The sequence below is a fragment of the Monodelphis domestica genome, chromosome 1 (genome assembly GCF_027887165.1).
Source record: "Monodelphis domestica isolate mMonDom1 chromosome 1, mMonDom1.pri, whole genome shotgun sequence".
Taxonomy (NCBI): Eukaryota; Metazoa; Chordata; class Mammalia; order Didelphimorphia; family Didelphidae; genus Monodelphis; species Monodelphis domestica.
In genome coordinates, this window is record NC_077227.1 from 585,420,393 (window position 1) to 585,439,055 (window position 18,663).

Sequence of the window (18,663 nt, forward strand, 5' to 3'; positions counted from 1 at the left end):
TATGGAAAAATACTGTTCCAAGTGCTGAGTAGTTGGGTGGGTAAAAAACATTTAAGAGGCACAATGTCCTAGACATTGTGCTAAGCATTGGGGATGCAAATATGAGCAAAAAGAAAGATAATCCAAACCCTCAAGGAGTTTACATTTGAATCTCATCCCTGCCCTAGGGATATAAGAATGGAATGAATAATAGTTACTGCCCTCAAAGACTATACATTCCATTAGGGGGTATAACACTGAAGTCAATAAACACACACATGGCAAATTGAGGAGCAAAAAGCAAGCACTAACAACTCAGTGGATATGAAAAGACTTCTAAGAGGAGATTGCTAATGAACTTAGTTCTGAGGAAAGCTAAAGATTTTTAGAGCCAGAAATAGAGGATGCACAATCAAGACATGGGGGACAGCCTGTGCAGATGCCTTGAGCCAGGAAATGTGCCAAATTTGTGGAACAGCAAGAAAGAGAACTTGAATGTCACACACACAGAGTGAGTGAAGGGTCTTAATATACAATGAACCTAAAAAGGTAGACTGCAGTCAAACTGTGAAAGGTATTATTTGTTCTACAAGCAACAGGGAGTTACTGAAATTTCTTGAGTAGAAGAGTGACTTGTTCAGAATTCAATTTTAGTGTTGATTTTGTCAACTGTGTGGATGTTGTATTGGAAAGGAAAGAGACAAGAAAATGGAAGTCCATGCAAGAGGTAATGAAAAAGTGAAAAGGGCTGGTGAATGTATGAACAGAAAAGGAGACAAAAGCATGAAATGTGTTTGAGGAAAAGCTGGTAAGACTAGGCATTGGGTTAGAGATAAAAGGGGTAGGAGGAAGGAAACGTTAGAATAAGCAATCCCTTCTTCCCTGGAACTGTACTGTCATAGTAACCCACTGGCTTTGCACTCCAAGAAGGATGCTATTCAGGAACCAGGTAGATGATACTTTCTTTTCCCTAGGAGCACATGGCATCAGGAAATCAATCAATTTATGGATTTAACTCTTCTGGGGCTCAACGGCTCACATTTGCTTCTACAGGAAATGACTCAGTATCTTGGCTGCTATTAGTTCAGATTGGGAAAGTCCATTCCCAAGATCTATCTCAAGCCAGATCCAGGAACCTACAATATTGGTGTATTTCTGCCCCATGACAGCCACTTCCTGTCACTGGAAAGTAAAACCTGAACATGAGTGCAACAGTCTCCTTGTCTCAATCTCAGAATACAGACCAACTTGGCTACTTAACTTGCAGGTTTATCTTCTGAACAGGATAAAACGAAAATAACATTGGATTCTAACAGCTCATTTTTACAGACCATGGGGAGAGACAGTCCTCTGACAAGCATCTGTCTTGAGTGTCAGTCAGCTGATCATCAGGCATTCCCTGAGTCTTCTGGCCAAGGCATCTATGCACCTGCCCCACACTCTCAAAAGGAATTGTCCTTCGGATGCCTCCAAACAATGGCTTGCCTCAACTTAATCTCATTATTTTTGGTGGAGGAACTCATCAAATTGATTAGGGATTCCCCTATTTAACCTCCCCACTTAATACAGAGATTCTTAATCCTTCTTTTTTATGCCATAGATCCCTGGGAAAATCTATGGACCCTTTCTCAGAATAATGTCTTAAATAATTGAAGAAAAACTTCAGTTCAAGGAAAGTGAAAATAAAGAGACAGTTTTCTTCTCATTTAAATTCATGAACTCCCTGAAATTTATCCACAGTCCCCTTGAGAACCCCAGACTAAGAACCCCTGCACTAATATAACAATATTGCAGGAAGGTATGCAGGCTATTCCCTTCCCCTATCCCCTATACACATACAGGAAAACCTGTGTGTGTGTGTGTGTGTGTGTGTGTGTGTGTGTGTGTGTGTGTTTTTAAATTTTCAACAAACATAAAACTTCCATAAAGAAAGAAGATCCAAGAAGCCTACCTGTTCCAGGTTGTAACATGGGTTAGATGGAAAGTTTTGCATTGTATTGTCTGGGTAGAGAAAGGGCAGCCAAAGTAATGCTATGTGACAGCTGGCCTCAAAGGACCTTCAGGGTAATGAGATGTCTGTCTCTGCAGCCTATAGCTATAGACAGCAATACTTCACACGGAGAGAAAAATAAGATGTGTGATTGTGTGTGTGTGTGTGTGTGCATATGTATGATGATAACCTGGTCCAGAGCCCAAATCACCCTAAATTCAAGGAAGCTCCCCAGCTGGAAGGAATATATGCTTCCCACCTCTGCCTTGAACCAAAACCCAGGCTGAATTAGATGCAGACATTATGAAGAAAAACAAGCTAAACTTGTGCCTATTATAGAACCATTATTTTTGTTGTTGTTCATCCTTCATTTTATTCCTTTTTTGAAACTCTCATCTTCTATCTTAGAAAGGATATGAAATATTCGTTTCTAGGTAGAAGAGTGTCAAGTCTAGGCAAATGAGATTAAGTGACTTGTCAAGGATCACACAGCTAGGAAGCATCTGAGGTCAGATTTTGAACCCAGAGTCATACATCTCCAGACCTGGCACTCTATCCACTGAGACATCTAGCTGCCCATCATTCTTCATTTTCAAAGAAGACAAAATGGCATCACAATGTTGGGGTTAGGGTATTGTGTGTTCAGTTGTGGTTGATCAGCCTGATATAATAGAATTTCGGAGAAGGAAGAATCCAGAGGTCATCTTATCTAACCCTTTCCTGAAGAAGAATCACTTCTGCAACATCTCCAATAAGTGATTAACTTCTATTTAAAGATCTTGAGTGAGAGGGAGCTTTTAACTTCCATGGGATGGAAGGAAGGAAGGAAGGAAGGAAGGAAGGAAGGAAGGAAGGAAGGAAGGAAGGAAGGAAGGAAGGAAGGAAGAAAATATAAGAAAAAATAAATATACATGCACATTATATATATATATGTATATATATATATATATATTCTATTCTGTTTTCTACAAAATAGTCCTTCACATAGTTTATGGCTGCTCTTATAGCCTTCATCCCTATTTTCTCCAAATGGACCATCACATGGTCAATAATCAGGGACAGGCTAGCTAAATCTTTAACAACAAATTCTCTCCACCAAAAAGTATATTAAGCTACACTTTTAAGTTTAATATGCATTGTTAACATTTTCTCTATCACTTTCTTAAGTCTAGACCATAGGCTCTTTTGGGTCAAATCTGGTTTTTGTATGGCTGGTGAGTCTGGAATATTTTTGCATTTTAAAATACAGTGAATCTTTATTTAAAATGTAAAAACCACCCTTAGTTCATGAGACATACAAAAAACAGATGCAAGTTAGACTTGGTCCCCTGAGCATAGTTTGCTGACTCTCTGGTCTAGACAATCATCAAAGCCATAGATCAAGCTGAGTTTAGGAGCATTTACTGAATTCCACTGCATAAATGCTTATATTGAAATTTTAACAATCAGCTTCCCAGAGTCAGTTCAAGCTGGCTCCAGATCACCCCTGAAATCTTCTGGACATTCTGGTTACCCTCCCCTGAACACTCCCCAGTTTATCAATGTTTCCTTTAAAATGTGATCTCCCCAATTAAGCACAGTACTCCACTGATAATTAGAACAAGATAAGTTGGGGAATCAACCTCTCTAGTCCTGGAAACCATGCTTCTCTTAATGAAATCGCCCCTGATTTTCCCCTATTTAAGTCACATAGTTAACTTAGAGTGAATTTGCACTTACCATCTCAAGGAATATCCCAGAGCATTGGAATCTTTCCCTATCAAAGTAGTGGAAGGGGCAATTCTGGGTCCTTGAAGCTCCTAGACAGGAATGCCTAGCACCTCCCTGACTGTCAGGCATTGGTTATTCTTTCTTTCTTACGTACCCAAGTTAGGTAGTTTGCTCAGGGCTCCCTGTTCCTTCGGTCGAGACCCCCAGGAGCTCCTGACCTATTGAATAATTGAATTTCCCATCCAAAAGTAGGTTAGTTCTGCTCTTACAAAGGCATTAGTGCTTTTAAATATTTCAGGTTCCTTCTGCCTTTATGAGGTCACGCCAGTTTGCCCTTCAGATGATATATCATTACTGCTTGACCCAAGCTGGCCCTGGGAAAAATTGGAAAGTGGGTAGGAACGTGGCTTTGGTGCCCTTTCACCTCCCCTGTTGGGCTCCTTTTCTTCCTACATCATAGTAATTTATTCAATCAACAAACATCACACTTCTATTGTCAGTGCCAGGCCCTGTTCTAGGTGGTAAGGATTTTTTTAAAAGAACCAAAAAAGATACTTTAGTCTTTCTACATTCCAAGTACAGGGGATAATGTGGGCAAATGTGCAGAGGTGGGAGAAGGCAGGCACTGTGGAGGAATTAAAGATAAATGGGACATAGTTCCTGTATTCTCTCCCATCACCTACCACCACCTCTACTCATGTTTCCATCTTGCTTTTGACAAATTTAATGAATCCTTGCCAAGTTACCAGTCCTCTCAACTATGAGCCCAACACACTCTCCAGTAGGAGATGATACTTCCATATAACATTAGCTTCAATAGAGCTTTGAGCTTAACAAGATGCTTTGCAGGTGTAAGCAGGAATTGTGGGGCATGTGGCCCACGTACAAAGTTCCAGAACTGAGGTGATGAAGAAAAAAGCCACAGTGAGTCTTGAAAATGGGGTTCCAAACTGAATGTGAGGGGAAGAAATCCAAGTTCAGGCAGTTACCTCGGAATGCCTATTTCTTTCCTCTGGAACCTGGAACAAGACTGAGACCTAGGGTCCCTCCCCCACATACTCTAGCTAACGTGAAGAAGGACACTGGAATCCTCAGTTTGGACTGAGTGAAAGGAAGTAGAGAATGAATACAAATAGAGCCCACACATGGAAGAAGAAATGGAGACAGGATGATCTAGATGAGACAGCAGCACCAATCCAATTGACCTAGTGCTATCTTTCCAACTCTGGCAGTATTGCCAAGACAAGAGACAGATACTAGCCAGGCTATCCCAAGTCAAAAACCTGTATGGACCAGTGAAAATGATACTGACCATGCAGTGGATAGACTGCCTGACATAGAATCAAAAAGATCTGGGTTCAAATACAGCCTTAGATACGTACTAGATGAATGACCCTGGGCAAGTCATTTCACCCTGTTTGTCTCAGTTTCCCCATCTGTAAAAGTAATGGAGAAAGAGTTGGCAAATTACTCCAGTATCTTTGCCAAGAAAATTCTAAATGGGGTCACAACTGAAATATCTCAACAACAAGAGAGCATGTTATTTATATCTCTTTTCATTCTTTCAAATGAGCAAATAATAAACAAAACTGTCCCAGCAGAGTAGACTCTCCCACTGGCTCTCATCACTACCCTAAAAACCCTGTGCATGCTTTCTGACTTCTCTTATTGCTAGAACATCTCCCCTCTCCCAGTCTATACTTGCCACCGGTTTTCACTTCTGCAACAGCACTGACCAGTTAGTCATCCTGCCTCTACTTGGAAACTTCTGGAGATAAAGAATAAACAACAGTTCATTCCATTTTGGACCGCTCTAACTTCTGGGTAGTTTTTTCCTTACTTCAAGACTCAGTGTACTTCTTCTATAGTTTTCACCAGAGCTCCTCATTCTGCCCTCTATAGCTAATTATCCTTCTTATAATAAGCCTTCACATATTTAAAGACCTCTATGAGGCCCTTCTATCTTCTCTTCTCCAGGCTAAACAGTCCCAGTTTCTTCAACTGATCTTAATATGGCATAGTTTCCATCCCCCTCACTCACTATCCCGATGACCTTCTCCCAGTCTTATGCTCTGAAATTTCCTCTTCTTAGGTTATGACTATCATTCCAGTCTATGGAGCTTTTTCAAGATTTTTTTAACTCTTATTCTACATGCTAGCTCTCTTTCCAAGTTGGATTTATAGACAAACTTTATAAGCATGTCGTCTACACCTTTATCCAAATTACCAATAAAACTCTTAATAAGAAGTCAAGGGCAGACATCGGAGCACTCCACTAGAGATCTCCTCCAAAATGCAACCTCTCCACTTTGTCTTTTGACTTTCAACCTGTTTGAATTAGACCTAAAAGTATGCTATTCTCTGATCAAGTGCTGCATCATTAAAGGGCTGGCTTTTGAATTAGGTGGATCTGCCTTCACATCCTGCCGCCAATGAACTAGAACAAGTCATTGGACCCCTCTTAATCAGGAAACTAAGAGGGTTGGACAATGTGGCCTTTAAGATCTCTTGTATTTAAATCTGTAAACCCGCGATCTCTCTCTTGTCCACAAGGATATCATGAATGATTTTGTCAATATTTTGATGAAATCCAAATCTACCAAACCTATGGCTTTTAAAATCCTTTATAAAGGGCAGCTAAGTGGCTCAGTGAATAGAGAACCAGGTCTGGAGATAGGACATCCTGGGTTCAAATCAAGCCTCAAATCCTTCCTGGTTGTGTGACCCTGGACAAGTTACTTAAGCCCAATTATGTAGCCCTTACCACTCTTCTGCCTGGGAACCAATGGATACTTATCATGCATCCTAAGAAAGAAGGTAAGGGTATTCTCAAAAGTCCTTTATTACTTAGCCCCTTCTTACTTTTCCAGTCTTCTTATACCTTCCTCCCTGGCCCCATAACCACCTTCACCACAACCATGTATTTTAAAATCCAGGGACACTGACTTCCTTGATGTTCCTCAAAGAAGACACTTCATCTCCTGACTGAACATTTTTGTTGACTGTCTTACATGTCTGTAATGCCCTCCCTTTGTCTCTGCCTCCTGGCTCCCCTATCTTCCCTCAACTCTCAGCTAATGTATCATCTTCTGGAAAAAAAAAATCTTTCCTGTTCCTCCTTAACATTAGGTCGTCCTTCTGAGATCATCTCCAACTTATCCTATTTAAATTTCATTTATCCATAATTGTTTGCATGTTGTCTCCCCAAATAGGATGCAAGCTCCTTTAGGGCAGGCACCATTTTGTGCCTTTCTTTCAATCTCCAGTGCTTAGCCCAGTTCCTAGAACATAGTAAGAACTTAATAATGTGTGTTGACTCGATTATCACATTCCTCTAATCTATAAATTCAGTACAACTCCTCTGATATTTAATAGCTGTGTGACCATGGATCTCCTTGATCCTCAGTTTCCTTATTTGTAAAGTAGGGATACTGTTAGCTGCAGTACCTGTCTCACAGTGGCATTGTGAGGTTCAATGGAGATAATGTAATAAAGTACTTCAAAAACTTCAAAGACGATATTTTCTTGTTGTTTAGTTATTTCTGTCACGTCCAATTCACTGAGACCCCATTTGGGGTTTTCTTGGCAAAGATACTATAATGGTGTGCCATTTCTTTTGCCAATTCATTTTATAGATTAGGAAAATAAGACTAAGAGAGTTAAGAGTCTTGCCCAGGATCACATAGCTAGTAAGTGTATAAAACAGGATTTGAACTCAGTTCTTCCTGACTCTAGATTCAGCACTCTAGCCACTGTGCCACCTTGCTACACTAAAGTATTATATAAATGTCATTTTTTAAAGAAAATGGGATTAGTCTGCTATGATTTTTTTTTCACTAAACCATACTGACTGTTTTTATTGCTTCCTTCCTTAAATGCTCAGAATATTTAACATATTTTCTTGAATTTGCTAGGTATTGAAATCAAATTGAAGTGTCCATAGTTTGTAGTCTTTTTCTTGTAAATCCTACGTCTGTTTTCTCTCTTTAATCTATTATAATCATAATAACCATTATGAGTGATCCTAGACTTTCTTTGATCTCCTCCTCAACAAAACCCCCTCTTTTGTTCTTTGTATTCATTGACAGGATTTGCTCATTTTTGAAATGTATTGTTCCTGATATTCTTTTTAAAGGCACATGTTGTCCTTGTGTTCATTCTCCTTTTACCTTGTCTTGGGTCTGTCTTTGTAGGCTTTTTTCAAATCTAAATAACTAGAAAATCCTTGATCCATCTACATCCATCTCTTTAAACAATTGCCCTGTTTTATTCTGCTTGGGATTTCTGTGTGTGTGTGTGTGTGTGTGTGTGTGTGTGTGTGTGTGTGTGTGTGTGTGTGTTCTATGTCTTTCATCCCTCTGGGTGTATACATATCCCTGCAGTGCCACTGTCTTCTACAGAATTTTAGGTCACAGGATACTATTATTCCTTTTCTGAACTCTTTGAAATATCCTGCCCTAAAATCTATGTAGCATAATAAACTTCCTAATTTAATTCTCTTGCATGAATTCCAATATAGAGTGATCACTTCATCTCATGTTTCCCATCATTTCTATTTGAATAACCATTCCATTTTGTTGGACAAAATTAGGTTCAGAATGGTGTTTTCTTTTGTTGCTTTCTTTACATTTTGATGAATTAAATGATCATTATAACATATAATGAAAGTATCAATTGATCTTCTTTTGATAGAGTTTCAGCATATTTCTTAATTGGTAAAGTTCCCAATATACTGCACCAAGCACCTCCAAATTAGCTTTTTATCTTTCCTAAACTTCTGGTTTATTGCCTTCTGTTCATTTAGCCTATGGTATACTCCCACAATACTACTCCTACTTCTCCCTCTGTTGATTTTCTTTAAAAAAAAAAAAAACCTTACCTTCCATCTTATACTAGGCCTCTGGTAGCAAACCTATGGCACACATGCCAGAGAAGTCACTCAGAGCCCTCTCTGAGGGCACTCCCACCATGGCCCCAACACAGAGTTTGCCATAGTTCATTACTAGAAAGCCAGAAGGATGAGGGGCAGGACTGCTCCCCTTCCCTTCTTCATGAGCACCTGAGGACATCACCTGCCTCTCTAAAAGGTTTGCCATCACTGAGCTAGGCAATGAGGGCTAAGTAACTTGCCCAGGGACAACTAGGAAGTGTCTGATGACAAATTTGAACTCAAGACCTCCTGTTTCTAGGTGTATTATAAATGGGAGGTTAATTTGTAACCAAGGGGTTAAGACTTTCAGTATTGAGGGAAGGAAAGAGTGGACACTCCTCCTTAACGCAGGGTTCAGGGGAGACAGCTGTTGTTTACGGTTGGCTCAGAGAGAGGAGAGGGGGTTTTAAGATTTTCTCCCTTCTTCCTTCCCTCCTTAGCTAAAGCTGCTCTCCCCATTTTGCTCTTGTCCCTCTTGTCCCCCCTCCACTACTTGAGACCAAAGGGTCTCCCCTTGATCTGTTCACTCACACTCAAATAACTTTGAACATCACCTCAGTCAGGTAATACAAAAGGAATAATGGACAGGGAAGAATGGGAAAGGGAAGTGGGGAAAAGGGGTCCCTGTCTCTATCTAAACCCTTTCCCCTCCCTCCTCGAGTTTGGGGGGGATTCAGGCCTTGGCAGCCTGAGTCCCCTGAGAGAAAGTCAGGTTGACTCACCTCTGGGCAACAGGAGCTAGATAAAATCTGCTCAGGTTTCTCTTCAGAAAGACCCTTCAATTGGGAAATGTTGGGGGGAAGGTTTTCCAGTCACCAGCAGGAAAAGTGGGTAACCCTCAGGAGAAAGTCTTTTCCCACCTTCTGTTTTCAGTTTTTCAAGACCGAGCACAACTCTTCTACCGGCCAGAGTCTTCTCCTCCTCCAGATTCCAATCCCTTGGGACCCCTCTCCTGTCGAGGTGATCAGTTTCACACACTCTTCAGTCTGGCACATTTTCTTTAGTGCCAGCCTCTGTCACAAGGTCTGGCTCTCAATCCACTAAGCCACCTAAATGCCTCCTACTGATATTCTTCAAAATGCTCTCTACTATGCTTCCTTCTTCAGGTTCATGGATTTTTTATTAGAAGAATTTAATTATCTTTTTTTTCTATAAATATTTAGATTTTTCCCCCAATTACATGTAAAAACAATTTTTAATATTTGATTTTTTTATTTTGAGTTTCAAATTCTCTCCCTCCTTCCTCTTTCCTAATTCTATTCCACTCCCACCCACTGAGATGGTAAACAACCTACTGTATATTTCACATGTGCAGTTATATAAAACTTTTTTATAGTAATCCTTTTGTGGAAGGAAACTTGAAAATTTTAAAGAAAGAAATAGAAAAAAGTTTGCTTTGTTATAGTTCAGACTATCAGTTCTTTCTCTGGATGAAGATGGCATTTCTTCCATGAGTATTTTGTGATTGTTTTGACTTGTATTGCTGAGAATAACTAAAGTATTCACAGTTGTTTATTATATAGTATTACTGATGCCATGTATAATGTTCTCCTGGTTTTACTTACTTCATTCTGCATCAGTTCATGTAAGTCTTTCCAAGTTTCTCTGTGCTCCTTCCATTACAATTATATACTATAACAATACTCAGCCATTTCCCAGATGATGGGTATCTCCTCACCTTTCCATTTCCAATTCTTTGCTACCACAAAAAGAGCTGCTGTAAATAGGTTTGTACCTATAGGTCCTTTTTCTTTTTCCTTTTTTATATCTTTGGGATATAAACTTAGAATTAGTATTATTATGTCAAAGGGCATGTATCATTATATAGTCCTTTGGGCATAGATTCAAATTGTTCTCTAGAATGGTTGAATCAGTTCACAACTCCCACAAAAGTACATATTAGAATCTACATTTTCTCACATCCCCTTCAAATTTTGTCATTTTCCTTTTCTATCATAAAAGTCAATCTGATAGGTATGAGGTGGTACTTCAGAGTTGTTTTAATTTGTATTTCTCTAGTTAAGAGTGATTTAGAGATTTTTTTTGACATAACTATAGATAACTTTAATTACTTTGAGAACTGCCTGTTCATATCCTTTCACCATCTATGAATTGGAGAATGACATATTCTTATACATTTGGCTCATTTCTCTGTATATATGTGTTCATATGTACATTTGAGAAATGAAACCTTTATTAGAGAGACTTGTAAATTTTTTTTCATCATTGTGATTACTATATATTTTTCTCCATCCCCCACATTTAGCTTTCTCTTTCCTTTCATTCTGTCCATCCTGAAAAATGTTTAGCTTATGATAACTGCATCCCCCAATTTTCCTTCTATCCTATCACTCCTCCCTTTTCTTATCTCCTTCCCCTCCTACTTTCCTGTAGAGTGAGAGAGACTTTTATACCCAATTGACTATGTATGTTCTCCCCTCTTTGAGCCAATACCAATGAGAGTAAGGTTCAAGGATTCCCCTCCCCCAATTCCCCTATCTCCCCCTGCACTGTAAAAACTCTTTCATGCCTCTTTTATGTGAGATAATTTGCCCCATTCTATTTCTCATTTCCAACTTCTTCCAATTCACTACTCTTCTTTCTCAACTCTATTTTTTTAGATATTATCCCATCATGTTCAACTCATGCTCTTGCCCTATGTCTATGTATACTACTTCTAACTATTTTACTAATAATAAATAGTTGCAAGAATCATCTTCCCATGTAGGGATATAAGCAGTTTAAAATTACTGAAAGCCTTTTGATTTCTCTTTCTAGTTTACATTTTTATTCTTCTCTTCAGTCATATTTAAGTCACATTTTCCATTCACCTCTGGTATTTTCATCAGGAATTTTGGCAAGTTCTCTGTTTTATTGAATGCCCATTTTTCCCCCTGATGCTCAGTTTTGTTAGGAAAGTGATTCTTCGTTGAAGTCCTAGTTCCTTTGCCCTCTGGAATATCATATTCCAGACCTTCTGATCCTTTAATGTAGAAGCTACTAAATCTTGTGTTATCCTGACTGTGACTCCAGGATATTTGCATTATTTCTTTTTGGATACTTACAATATTATCACCTTAACCTAGAAGTTCTGGAATTTGGAATATTCCTGGGAATTTTCATTTGGGGATCTCTTTCAGAAGTGATCAGTGTATTCATTCAATTTCTATTTTATCCTTTGATTCTAGAATATCAAGGCACTTTTCCTTGATCATTTATTGAAAGACGATTGCTAAATTTGTTTTATTTTATTTTTTTTAATCATGGCTTTCAGGAAATCTACACATTCTTAGATTATCTCTTTAGGATCCATTTTCTAGGTCAGTTGTTTTTCCAATAAGAAATTACATAACTTTCTATTTTTTCATTCTTTTGACTTTGCTTGATTGTATCTTGATGTGTACATGGAGTCTTTGGCTTTCACTTGTCCAATTACAATTTTTAAGGAAACATCTTAGGTGATTTTTTATCTCCTTTTCCATTTGGCCAATTCTGCTTTTGAAGTTCTCTTCAGTGGATTTTTGTACCTCTTTTGTCAATTCTTTAGTAATTTTTGTGACTTTTACCAAACTGTTGACTCTTTTTTCATTATTTTTCTGTGTCACTTATTTCTTTTCCTAATGATTCTTCTACCTCCTATTTGATATTTAAAATGCTTCTTGAGCAATTCAAATTTTTCTTAGAAGCTTTGAATGCAGCATTATTAGTTTTGTTGTCTTCTTCTGAGTATATGTTTGTAATTACCAAAAATATTTTTTTGGTTAAATTCCTTTTCATGCAACTTGCACATTTTCCAGCTTTCTTCGTGTATTTTAACTTTAAAAAACTTAAAATTGGTAAACTCTACACTATTCCAATTTCAGGTTCTTTGTTCAGCTGCCTTTAGAGCTAGCTCTAGGGATCTATAAGTTTTCAGTTCTTTCAAGGTGGTATGATCTATGAAGAAGTGTGTTTAATAGTCTCTTAGCCTGTGCTCTGGTCTGTGAGTGACCACAAATATTCTTTTTCATCTTGGAACCGTGACCAAGGTCATCTCCTCCCCAGGAGCCACAAGAAGTGATATGTACTAGAGCTCCTTCTTCCCCTGGAACTTCAATCTGAGTTTGCAATTTACATCTGTGTGAGGCAATGCAACACAGTCCTGAACTCAGAGCCATTAAAGGGACCCCTATAATTTCCTTCTGAAAGTTGTCTGACCACCTTAACATCTGGGGCTAAGAACTACAGGAGCCATTGCTTGTGCAGGCTTGTGGAGGTGGGACCTGTCTTAGCAGCTTGTCTGTGCTCCATTCACACCTTGGTGTGGTAGGCATTTCAAGTCAACCTTTTAGATTATCTTGGACTGAAAAATTGTTCTACCCCATACTTTTGTGGGTTCTGCCATTCCAGAATTCATTTTGAGGCATTATATCAAAATTGTTTGGAGGTTAATTTGTTAGAGATCAGGTGGTCCATATATAACTTTTCTGCCATCTTGGTTCTACCCTCCATGGATTTTGGATTTAAGAGTTTTTCTTGCTAGTTGTAGCTCAGGATCTAATAGAGAAATTATTTGTTGGGTTTATGTATATAAGTCTCAATTCTCTTTCAATATCATAAAAATAAAATTCTGCCATTGCCCCTGAAAACTATCCCTATTTAAGATTAGTATCACAGAGCTAAAGTAATATAGATTTTAAGAGCTGAAAGTGAAGAAGAAGGAAGGGGGGAGGGGGGCACTGTCCTAAGTATATACTAAGGCATATGCTGGGACTACAAATAAAAAGAAGCAAAATAGTCCCTGCCTTCAAGGAGCTTACATTCAAATAGAGAAAGCAATGTGTAGATGTAGGTAAAGAGTCAGGGAGCAAAGGTGTTAAACTCCTGGTCAACTGGTCAATCAATCAACAGATTGCCTGCAAAACTCCATAGTGCAATTCAAACCAGATAAAAATGCAATTGGGAAATGCTTAACAAAATAAATAAAAATATAATTCAACATAATGAGAATTTGTGGTTTTTCAAGCCCACAAGAATTCATTTCTATTTCAATCTGAAACCACTGGAGGAGAGCCATAACTAGAGATATCTAGGAAGTTCAGATGGTGGCCTGGAACCAAGAAAAATAAGGCCACACACTAAACGGATTAGTTATTTTGTTGATTTCCAAAAGGTAATTCTTCAGGTCCCCCACCTGATTAAATATGTTAAAATTTGGAGTAGAATATATTTCCAGCCTAGAAGAATTGATATCAGAGGCCTGCCCAATGACTTTCTGAGCCATTGATACACAAGCATTATCATGGGATGTTGATAAAAATTAGCCTTATAAGTAGGTAGGGTAAGATACTAAACAAATGTGCCTGTGAGAAATGTGTCCCTCCTTTACCTTCAAAATGCCTGAAATTCCATCATCAGGAAATGCTTCCTTTAAGTCTTGAGGGCTTCTCACAGAATCTCAGAATTGCAAGCAAACTCATACTATTGAATCTAACCCATATTCCAAATAGAAAGCCTTTCTACAACATTCTGGTTTGTTTGTTTTGTTGTTCTTTTCCCACAAACTCCTGTGGGAGTTTCCCTGCCTCCTTGTCCCTCCACTTGTGCAGCTGAGTTCTCAAATCAAGTAAAGGACAATGACTTCATTCCCATTAAACTCCACACACATCAGTTTCAGCTCATCTTTCCAGACCATTGCTATCTTAAAAAAATCTTCATTCTATCATCTGAGTTTCATGACATTTTCAGATTTTATAAGCTTTCATCCAAATAATCAATGAAAATGCTGACTAAAATGGGAAGAAAGCAATAATCCCTAATTGAGGACAAGAAAGATATCTGAGGTAAGGGCACACAGAAGGTTCCAGAAAGAGGCAGTATGGAGTAGACAAAGGAACATTGAATTTATTGTCAGGAGGCCTGGGATGAGATCTAAGATCTGAAACTTACATAGGTGAGTCACTTCACTTCTCTGAGGAAAAGTGGGAGAACACCCAAATCAGGGAACAGAGAAAGAGTACTCACTATTTGATTAAAACCTGAAGTATATGTAGGGGTTCATAGAAACATGGAAATATGGGTAGAGGTCCTTGAATGCCAGGCTAAGTAGTCTGGACTTATGTATACTAGACAATGGAGAGTCATTGAGAGTTTCACTTTAAAGTAACAGAAATATTTTAGGTCATCCAAGCCTTTACCCACACAAAAGAAAATGATGGCCCCAATATAAAAGCCAAAATATATCCTACCCCACCATATTATCTCCCTAGCCCTATAATAACTATTCATTTCCAGAAAGGCTCAGGAATGTCTCTTGTAAATCAGAAATCAAAGCAACATTTATAGAACATATGAGTACTGTGCTAAGTGCATAGGGTGATATGAAATAAACATAATAAAAATAAACATTCCTCCCCTCATGGAACTTCCAATCTAATAGATGACAAAGACTGCAATATCGGCTGTAAACTGGTTAAGTAAATTGCTAGCTGCTGAGACCACACATGGAGTATATGATTGATGGAAGGAAAGCCATCATCCCTTTTAAAAAGTTTTTAAAACCCTAAACCACCGATTATATTAAAGTCAGCAGAGGGAATTAAATTGTAAATTATGTGACTCCAAGCACACAGCCCTATGATTTTAAGCAAGACATGAATCAAATGTCTCTTCCCTTTTTTAATGTTTACTTGCTGAAGTCGGTTGATGGGAATCGTTGATTAATGGCTTAGAACCACAGAATGAATGCAAGAGCTGGGTGGACTCTTGAAACTATCCAAACCAAGCTCCCTCATTTAAGAAATTGTGACGCCCAAAGAGGCAAAGTGACTCCCCAAAGGTCACTTGAAAAGCTGAAAAGGAATTCAGTGTATACAGCTAACTAGCAGCAGAGCTTGGATGGGAAACCGTGTCTCCTACTCTTACAGATTTTCTTAAAAGTCTCCTTTTAAGCTGGAAGGAAGATGAGGAGGGATTTAATGCCTTGCTAGGTCAGACAAAATTATAAATCTAGAGCTGGAAAGGACATCAGAGCCCATTTAGTCCAATTCAGTCATTTTACAGATAAGGAAACTGAGACTGAGGAAAGCCAACCTACTTTTCCAAGGTCACAGAGATACTAAACGTCAGAGGTGGGGCTTTGAACTGAAATCGCCAGATAACAGAGCTGCTATTCTTCCCTTGGAGGGGGAGGAAGGGAGTTAAAGTATTTTTCCAAATCCCAAGACCCACCCTCTCCCTCCAATATTTTGGGGAGCAAACGTCTGAGCAAAAGCCTCAATGAGCCATTGGAAGATGCGAGCAGGTGCAGGGTGGGGGAGGAAGAAGGCTTTAGTTATCTGGGCTTTTGTTTGCACAACTGCAACGTGCCCAGGCTGCCTCATAATTACTCTGCCTGTCATGCCTGCAGCCGAGCCCCCGATTCCATGGCAAGCTTGAGAGAAAAACAGGGGAGTCCTTGGCACTCCAATTATGCCCCCTGCCTGTGGGGGTCCTGGGTTCGATGCCCCCTGGGGCTGGCTTCCTGGGAGCTCAAGCTGATGCATTTTTTTGGAGCGGATGGAGGCAGAATTCCTTTCCCTTTTTCTCTCCTCCACCTGCTTCCTAATGACATCACAGGGCAATTTTGCGGATTTGCATCTGCAGCAGGACCCCCTCTGTCGTAGCACTAAGACCCTAGGGTTGTCTTCCCGGAAGTCCCGCTCCAAATCAGGGCCAGCAGCGCATAGTGGGCAAAAGTGGGATGGGGTGGAATCCGAATTCCCTGTCCAAATTCGCGAGAGTTTTGCTCTGGGTGAGGGTTGCCCAGGCAGGAGGCAGGCCAGTATCTTTATAGAGCCTGGATATCCACCCTTCTTGCTTCCCTCCATCTCTTCCTCCCTCAGAGCTGAGGGAAAGGCCCTGGCTGGAGGGGTCTGGAGCAGAGTCGCCAGCTCAAAGAAGAACAAGCAGCAAGCCAGCGGGACTCCCCATGGACCAACCGCGGTATTTTCCCGAGTTCTCCCCGCCACAGCAGCGCCGCTGCCGACATGCTCTGCATACTCAGAAGCAGGTAGCCGCAGCGACCCAGAGCGCAAACTGCTCCCAGCCTGCTCCCCCTGCCAGGTCCTTCCCGATGCCACCGGGATCAACCTAGCACTCTGCGTTCCAACAACCTTTCTGAACCTATCACCAAGTCCTGGGCAAGGACTGGAGGCCGCCATGACCTCCTGCTCCCCGAGGCGATGGCATCCCCAGGGGGCCCTCCTGTTTCCTTGACTCTTCTGACCTGAGACGTGCCCTGCCTCTGAGTACCTCCAGGAAGGGACTGAGTTTTGGTGGTTTTTTCTTTTTCTTTTTTCAATTAGTCTTACTGATCAAGGGGTGCTTTGTAATGGAAAGCAAGTCATGGACTTGACAGAAAACCTCGCTTTTAGTCCTGAGTCTGTTTGTTATTTTAAAAGTCTCTTCCAACCGCTGAGGCCTCAGGTACCTTATCTGTAAAATAAGAGGGTGGGGCTAGCTGATATCTAAAGCCCCTTCCACCTTTAAATTTTGTGATCGTAATTAATTTCTCTGACTCTTCCATTGTGGAATCAGAGGACTGGAATAGATGATTTCTTAGCAAACTTCCATCTCTAATAAAAACTAATATTTATATAGTCCATTAAATGTTTCCAAAGTGTTGTACAGTGTCACCTATGAGACTTACATCTCTGAGAGGCAAGGGCTACCTGTGCTCTTATTTCCCAATTTTACAGATGAAGAAATTGACTGAGAAAGGCTTACTGATTGTCCATGGTCACAAGGCTGGTGACCAGTGTCTGTGGCAGGATTTGAACACTGGGCTTCCTTCCTCCAACTTCACATTATTGACTACACCATACTTTAATATTTTTTGGTTCTCTGAGAGATTGTTAGAGGTAAGGTAAGAATGGAAAGGGTTACAGAAGGATAAGAGGTAAGGAGGAAAAGAAAAGAGAAAGGAGGCAAGAACAAAGTCTTTATGTCTTAGGAAGTCAGAGATTCAAAATGTTAGAGCTGGAAGTGACCTTGAAGGTCACCCATGGCCAACCCCTTCATTGTACAGAAGGAGTTGGGGCACTGGGGGGTTCTAGGACTTACCAGAGTTCTGTGGCAGTCAGAGGGATACCGGCTCTTCTTTGTTTTCACACATTTCATGAATCCAGAGTTTGCAGCCAGGTTAGCAGTCTGCTTCCCTGATACCACTGCTGTTGTTGTCATAGTGTTTCCTCTGTTTTCACATGCAGTCTCCATCCCTCCCACCTCCCCTCTAGCCCAGCCACCCACAGACTCTCCACAACTGCTTTACACTCACCACTGGGGCTGACTGAACCTGTAGGCAGCACAGGGGCTGCCCACGCTGTAAAAATTGGGAAGAACTGAGAGCCCACTTACAGAGGCAGGGAATCCAGCTCTTTACCAGGGTTGCTCACTGCCCCTTGCTCCTATAAGTTGTGATTGGACTGAGGAGTACAGAAGTGGGTGATTTGGGGGTGGGCATCTGGACAGGAAATGTGAGCACCATGGGACAAGTGAGATAGAGGGAAAGCATCCTGATAGGCCTTCGCCTGTAACAAGATTGTATCCTCACCACATTAAAGTTTGGCAAAGGCTAGCCTGTTGAAGAGAATGAGAGACAGGCACAGGGAGCTATTGCTTTAATATTTATATGTATTCTGCATGAATAACAACACAGAGCCTAGTGAGAGCTGGGGCATTGGCCCTTTCCTTCTCAGGGACCCCTAGTTCTGAACCTGTGCTCTGGTCCCTAAAGATATAGAGGGAAGGTTCTTTTTTACAACCTCTCTGACCCTTTGTACATACACCCCACAGCCTCAAGAAAGAATCTTAAAGCTTAGGTTTGGCTCCAGTCTAGAGTTTCTTCAAAAGGGAGTTAGAAAGGTACTCAATGTACAGTGTATGCTGGGTAAGTACAAAGGAGTGCTTAAAAAAGCACAAAAGACTCACAAGTGCACATTGACAAAAACTCAAAACACATAAGCTGTAACTTAGAACTGCTATCATACTCTTCTAAGAAGTGCAAACATCAGACACAATGGAATTACTGATTAGG